The sequence below is a fragment of the Cupressus sempervirens genome, chromosome 6, assembly GCF_028749045.1.
Source record: "Cupressus sempervirens isolate cs-2001-9-10 chromosome 6, ASM2874904v1, whole genome shotgun sequence".
Lineage (NCBI taxonomy): Eukaryota > Viridiplantae > Streptophyta > Pinopsida > Cupressales > Cupressaceae > Cupressus > Cupressus sempervirens.
Window position 1 is genome coordinate 424,783,895 of NC_143123.1, and position 6,811 is coordinate 424,790,705.

Sequence of the window (6,811 nt, forward strand, 5' to 3'; positions counted from 1 at the left end):
GTTGAAGAAAAAGAAAATGATTCTGTTACTAACCTCCGAGCTGAACCCCGAGACCTCTAGGTTGTAGTGGATGCACTGGAAGGAGAAGGGAATGAAACAACTAAGGAAAAAACCAACCCTTCACAAATGAAGGAATCCAAGAATAATCTCGAAGAGGCAAGTATTTTGGAGTCTCAAATCCCTGAGAGTTCTGAGGAGGTTGATCTGAACCTTTCCTCTATCCCAGACTCTATGGAGGAAAAAAAGGAAGGGGAACCATTGTATGAAAACTCCACAAACTTGGTTAGTAGGGAACCCCCTATAATAGTGAATAGAATCTTAGAATGGATGTCTACCTCAACATCAAAACAACTAGCCAGGCTAGATTCTTTGTTTGATTTATGTAAAGAAGAAGAAGAGCCACCCTCGACAGAAGTCAGAAGAAGAAAGAAGAAGAATAGTCGGGACCCCTCTCTTACCTCTCCTGCTTCAACTAGAAGCAAGGCCAAGGTAGATCTTGGTCATAAAACCAACCCAGTGGGAAGGAAAAAAAAGAATGAAATCAGGAAGGAGGAAGCAAGAAGAAACATCATGGATGGAATGCAGTGCACCATCCAAGAAGCTTGCTCATCAATTAAAGCATGAAGATCCTCTCATGGAATATTCGTGGACCCAATGGAATCCACAAGCAAGAAGTTGTAAGGAATATGATAAGGGACCATAGGCCCGATCTATTTCTTATTCAGGAAATGAAAATGAAGAAAGAAAATTTGGAAAATATTAGATTCAACAGAAACATGAATGGAATTGCCTCAAACTCAGAAGGAGCATCTGGAGGGCTACTGCTATTATTCAGTAACAGACATTTCAATATTGTGCCAGAGTATGATGAGGATAAAATCATTTTCTATAGAGTACAACATTTGCTAACTAATGAATGCTAGTTTTTAATGAACATTTATGCTCCCAGCAACAAGAGAGATAGAAAAAATTACTAGGTCAAAGTTGGAAAGTTGGTGCAAGACAATGACATTAAAAAAGGCATTATCCTAGGAGACTTCAACTCTCCACTGGAGGACAAGGAGAAGATGGGAGGATTTCCACCAGATTGGGAAAGCAAGCAAGATCTTTCCAATTTCATCAATGATTTGTCCCTAATGGATTTGGAGCTCTCAAGGGGTACATTTACCTGGTCTAACAAGAGAGCTGGTCAGGACTGCATTCAGGTTAGATTGGACAGAGCTTTAATCTCCCCAGAATGGTTGCACTCTTTTAGTTGTAGATTATCTCCGCTACCAAGAGTTGGTTCTGACCACTCTCCCATTTCTCTTTCAGTGTCCCCTCTTGAGCCCAAGAGAAACTGCCCTTTTAGGTTCAAGAAAATATGGACCACTCACCCAGACCTATTGGATAATATCAAAAGATGGTGGGTGATTGGTGTTGATGGCTTAGCCATGTTCAAAGTCACCAGAAAGCTCAGAAATGTGAAGAGGATGGTAAAAATTTGGAACAAGTCTGATTTTGGCCATATTTTCCATGACAAGGAGGAGTTGTCAAACAATCTATCTATCATCTAAAATAGTATTCAAAAGGAAGGATATAATGAGAGTAATAGGGAGGCTAATTTGTTGATCCTATCTGATCTTCATATCATCATCAACAGGGAGGAAAAGTTTTGGAGGCAAAAATCTTGAATCTCATGGTTTAAGGATGGAGACTGGAACACGAAGTTATTTCATCTCTCCACCCTAAAACATAGGGCTAACAATAGGATCTTTGAAATCAGAAAGGGGTAGGTGTTTTTGTCTGAAGATCCTGTTATCTCGACTCAAGCGGTCTCCTTCTTCTCTTCTCTTCTCTCTGAGGACCCCCTACTTTCCAAGGTGGATCAAGAGGATATCATCTCTTATATTCCTCAGATTATTCAACCCCACCATAATAAACTTCTCTATGCTATTCCTAATGCATTGGAAGTTAGAGAGGCCCTTTTCTCCCTACCTGGTAATAAATCACCTGGTCCGGACAGGTTTCCCACCTTTTTCTTCCAAATGTACTGGTCGATGGTCATGGGGGATGTGGTAAAGGCAGTTCAGGAGTTCTTCAGAGCTAGAAGTATTCTTAAGGAGATTAATTCTACCTTCTTGGTTCTCACCCCTAAATCCCCAAGGGCTGACTCTTTTGACCAGTTCAGGCCCATTAGTTTGTGCAACTCATTCTACAAGATTATCTCTAAAGTTCTCACTTCTAGAATGCTTCAAATCTTGCATCTAATCATTTCATAGCAACAATCAGGCTTTGTTCCTGGGAGACAAATCTTGGACTCGGTGCTGATAGTTCATGAGGTTATTCATTCTTTAGAAGCTTCCAAGTGGGAAGGTATGTTGCTAAAACTGGATCTTTCAAAAGCCTATGATCAGGTGGACTGGTCCTTTCTTGGAAAGGTCCTTCAGGCCTTTGGTTTTGACAATAAAGTGTGTAAACTCATTTCTCAATTGGTGTCTACCTCCTCTCTTGTTGTTCTAATTAATGGAGCCCCCTCTGAGTTCTTTAAACCTTCTATAGGTCTCAGGCAGGGAGACCCCCTATCACCTATCCTCTTCATTATTTTAGCTGATTGCATTGGGAGGCTTATTGAACAAAAAAAGTCTGATCGAAGTCTTATAGGGATTAAGCCTTCTTTGAGAAATGACCCCTTCACTCACCAGCAATTTGTGGACGACACTATAATGGGGGGGGGGGGGGGAAGCTTCTGTGAAAGAAGCTAAGACTTTGAAAGAGGTTCTTGATACTTACTCCAGAGGGACTGGTCAGTTGCTTAACTAGAACAAAAGCTCAACCTTCTTTGTTAACACCCCTAAAGTAAGACAAAGGAAAATTGCCAAAATCCTTGGTTGTGGGGTGGGCTCTCTCCCTTCATCATATCTAGGACTCTCCTTAGGCTCTTCTCCCCCTGACTCTTTCTGGAATGGTATTCTGGACAGATTCAACAAGAAGATGGTTGGATGGAAAGGTGCCTCTCTCAACCAGGCTAGAAAATGTTTACTGGTCAAATCCACTCTTCAGAACCTTCCCATTTATGCTCTGAGCCTTTTTGGAATTCCTGTGAAATTTACAGAGAAAATGGAGAAAATCCAAAGAGACTTTCTATGGATCGGACTTGAAGGAAAGAAAATTTACCCTCTTGTTGCCTGGGAGAAGGTCTACCTCACCAAGAGGTATGGAGGTTTGGGCATTAGAAAGCTTACCCATCTCAATAAGGCACTTCTTGCAAAACAAATCTGGCGTATCTTCAATAACAATGGTGAATGGAGAGACATTCTGAAAAATAAATACCTCAAAAGACCCTCTCTTCATTTTGCTTTATTCAATGAGGACATCCCTAAAGGTTTGACTATTTGGAATGGTATCCTGAAGGCCAGGGACCTAGCTAAGGCTAGGGTCTCTTGGAAATTAGGCAATGGGGAGGATATTCAATTTTGGTCTGACAGGTGGTTATGTAAAGGCCCACTTTATAGCAACCCATTTTTGAGAGATGGGTGCAAGAATGCACGGAGCTATATGGGTTTAAAGTAAGCAATTATAGGGTTGCTCAGGAATGGAGAGACCTTTCCCTCATTTCTGAGGATTTGAAACCAATTATGACTATGCTTAATGCTTTGATCCCTAGTAATAATAAGGATGAGATGGTCTGGAGGGTTAATCCCAATGGAAGTTGTTCAGTTGCTTCTGGCTACAACTCTCTTTGGGGTTTAAAGGAGAAACCCCCTTGGGTGGATGCCTGGCTCATGGGCCTCACTCCTAAGATCAACATATTTTATTGGCTGGCCCTTCAGAACAAAATTCTAACGCAAGATAACCTCATGAAGAGAGGCCATGTTATGCCCAGCAGATGCTCGCTCTGTAAAAACCAATCTAAGTTAGGAAATCATATCTTCATTCAATGTGAATTTGCTAAGGAGGTGTGGAATTCTCTTAATCAGGAAATGGAGATTCTTTGGTGTTGGCCAGATGACCTTATTGACTTTTTCAGTCATTGGAAAAGCCTCTGTAAAATTGCAGGCCGGTAGGATAATTATGCCTAGTTTTTGCCTCACTTCTGCTGGAGTATTTGGAAGGAAAGGAACAACAAAATTTTTAGGGATAGAGAGGAGCTGGTATTATTATGGGAAGGAAGATTTTGAAAAACATAAAATAAAACCTTCAAGTGATGAAGGAGGGGGAAATTGATATAGGGGACAGGAAGACGGTTAAATAAAAAGACAAGATGCCAGATGGATTCTATCCCCAGAAGGACGGTCAAAAGACAACTTTGATGGTGCTTCTAAGGGAAACCCTGGCCCCTCTAGAAGTGGTGGAATCATAAGAAACAGTTTTGGGGAAGGGATTGTGGCCTTTGCTCTCCTGCTTGGAACCCAGACCAACCATTTGGCCGAAGCCAGAGCCGCGTGCAGTGTGGTTAAGTCGGCTTTTGAAGCTGGAGTTTCCAAACTTTGGCTTGAAGGGGACTTCAAAAATATAATTAAAAATATAAATGGAATCTCCCCTCCCTTGTGGTTGATTGCAAATATAATTGATGAGACACATGTCACCCTCACAAAATTTGAGAAGGTCCACATCACTCATGCATTTAGAGAGGCAAACCCATTTGCTGACTAGTTCGCTAACAAAGGGGTGGGAGTAGACAAAGGGATGATCTAGCATTCCAAAAAAGATATTTTGATGGAGGCTAAGTCACTAATCGAGTTGGAGAAAATCCACGGAAGTACGGGTCAATCTAACTGTAATCATATTTAATAAAGAAAGAATGGATGTTGGTACAAGCAATAATATGTTTCTTGGTTTTTGTAATCTCAAGGGATTTTCTCCATCTTTTTGACACTTTTGGAGGATCGTTATCATTTTCACTTGCAATTGCATCAAAGAGGCAAACGATCACGAACCCAATTATAGAAATAGAGCCAAAATCTTGGCTAGAAAAAATTTGTAGAGATTGGGGCTCATGAGAATTGTTGAAGAAAAAATGGATGTCATGACTGGAGAACGGAGCAGAAAGGAGCCAACGGGTGAAGTGGAGAAGTTGAAGAATATGGGAAAAGTCTGGAAAAAATTGGAAAAGGGTGGGGTTGCGAATGTTTTTGAGAAACCCCATGGTTTTGACCCTGAGGTCACCAACTACATGGTGAACTCGTGGAACAATGGCAAGGTCAAGGTGAATGGGGTTTCTTTCCAAATCACAGAGGAGGTGGTTGTAGAGGTCACTGGTATCCCTATGGAGAGTTTCAAATTCTACAGGGACAAGAAACTTTCATCCAATGCAATCAAGGAGTTCATGAAAAATTTTGCAGAGATGAACAAGCTGGAAAAGAAAGAGTCTTTCTATGTGACGGAGACTATAAAGAAGCTCTAGAGGTATGTTTTATATGCCCTCATTTATTATGTTACCCTGGACCCTAGGTTTGATCAGGTCAGAACTCACCATTTTTTGATTTTAAATCAATTTTTCCATAAGAAAAGAATTTCCATTCCCTTTTACCTTCTCACTTCTATGAACAAGGAAATCTCTAGTTTCAAGAAGAAAGCCACAGTTAACCCTGCTTTGCATGAGGGATTATTGCTCCTCATCCATGAGCATTTCAAAGCTCAGTCTATATGCAAGAACCCTCCTCAAGTTGAGGATGTTGACGAAGGCAGCTCCAGCTTTTCTTCTGACTCTGATGACATTGAGAGCATTAGCTCAGAGGAGGAGAATGTTTCCTCGAGAAAGAAGAAAAAAGGTCAAGCCAAGAAATTGTCCACTGCTGCAACTCCCAGCAGGAAAAGCCCTAGGGATCATGGCCAAGCTCAAGCAAAAGAGGGTTATCCTAAGGAGGAGGAGGAAATGGATAGAAAAGATTCTGACAAAGTGTCAGAGGAGGAGTTGGAAGAGGAGAAACTTGGGAAAAAATGGAAGAGGGAGGTTGTGAGAGTTGAGGAGACTAGAAATTAGAGGATGGATGCTATTTCTCTTCCCCTCTCCCCTGTCCAATCTCAGCCTCCTTCAGAGGAAAAAGCAAATGTCATCACTGGTGAGAACAAGGGGGAAGTGTAGGTCAAAAATAGGATAAAGGCTTGGAAAAATTTCAATGTGAGGACTGCTACTATGGGGGTTTTTAGGGAAGCTATGAACCTTCAAATCCTGGTGGACAACCTGGAGCAGTCTAGGCTCAATGAGCTCATAGACCCAGCTATCCTGGTCATCTCAGACAATGCAAGGGAGACAGTGCCCACAGTAGTATGATCGAAAACTTCAGATCAATCAAATGGCTCTTCCATGAGCTGGAGGAAGTTAGAGAAAGGGTATCCCAGATGGAAAGTATTAAGAATAAGATAGGTAATGACAGCCAGGAGGACCAGGAAAATAGAGAAAGCTTAAATGAAAGGAGATTAAGAGATCTTGAAAACTACAACCACAACCTGGAAAGTCAGATGATTTCTCTCCTAAGTTTGATGAATGACAACATCCAATCCCTTACTGGTAAACTTAAGGACAGGGACTTGCTAGTGGAGGAGGGAGGAAAGAATAGGGATAAGGCTAGGCTGGATGATGACAAGGCCACAATCAGTACTCTCACCAGTATGGAGCAGGGCATGGAGAAGGTCCAGGATCAAATGGCAAAGGAGCAGCAAAAGATAGTCAAGGAAGCTTAGACTATGCAGGAAATGGAGAAGATAACTGAAGACTAGTTTTCTTGTCTTTTGTCTTTTCGTCTTCTTGGCTTTTGGCTTTTCGACAGGCTTTCTATAGTCTATTTTAGTTTGTTTGTTTTCTGGCCTTTCTGTGGGCCTTTGTTTT